The sequence below is a fragment of the Sinocyclocheilus grahami genome, unplaced genomic scaffold (assembly GCF_001515645.1).
Source record: "Sinocyclocheilus grahami isolate Dianchi unplaced genomic scaffold, SAMN03320097.WGS_v1.1 scaffold801.1, whole genome shotgun sequence".
In the NCBI taxonomy this organism is placed as follows: Eukaryota; Metazoa; Chordata; class Actinopteri; order Cypriniformes; family Cyprinidae; genus Sinocyclocheilus; species Sinocyclocheilus grahami.
Window position 1 is genome coordinate 114054 of NW_015505980.1, and position 886 is coordinate 114939.

At 40.2% G+C, this 886-nt stretch overlaps 1 protein-coding gene across 1 annotated transcript in view; it reads right to left on the reverse strand.

Annotated features, from left to right (window-relative positions):
* Positions 1-886, reverse strand: part of infgr1lb1 (interferon gamma receptor 1-like b1) — an 89083-nt gene that overhangs the window by 24234 nt on the left and 63963 nt on the right. The window lies entirely within an intron of this gene.

Here is an 886-nt window from a genome sequence, read left to right on the forward strand (position 1 = left end):
GAATGCAGTGCTTCATTTTGCAAGAGATGTGAGGCATTTTGTGTGTGCAATTCTTGGATTTGTGTGTAAAGTTTTGAAAAAAGAGGCAAAGTTTTGAAAATGTGTGTAAGCAGTTGTAGCGTCTGGACCAATCAAACACACAATTTTTCATTTGATTTAACAAATCAGTAATTCATTAGATTAACAAATTGTCACAGACCACTCACCCAATAAACTGGGTGCCAGGATGTCTGCGAACGACACCAGGCCCCCCCTGGTCCCCATGGCAACTAATGCTGATATCACTGGTTTTATGGCCCAAAGGAATGTGAGTAGCAAAAATCACTACCTTTTCCATAGGAAGAGACACAATGCACAGTAGAAATGGATTCTTCTCTAATTAATCCATAGGAAAACCTTTCTTTGAATGAACACACATATCCTTCAGGTCATTGTGTATGTTGTCTTTGATATTTTATACTGTTTTATGCAGGCTTATGATGGAACCACTAGTTCCTGTCATCTTACCTATATGTAATCCTACCATGTTTAGTATCTATGAATTAGTCTTCTGATGATCTAAACGAGAGTGTATATTATATGTTGGTACATAGGCAATATATTAGTGTCCTGAGAATCTTTAGTAATTTCGATTCAAGTTCCATATGCAAATTACCATGCTTCCGCACAAAGGGTCATAAAACTCCCCAGTATTTCCAAACTCCCGCTTGGGATTTCAGCCTTTCTCATTGGACAAGCATATCTTGAGAGGCGTGAATCTTCTCAGACCTTAAAGGCCTCACACCAGTGACCCGACCCTAGTCGGTGGTTCTGTTAGGTTATGAGAAGATGTGAGCTACAACGCTGCTAAGAACCCACTAAGTTCGTGCCAGGCTTCGGCCTTGAC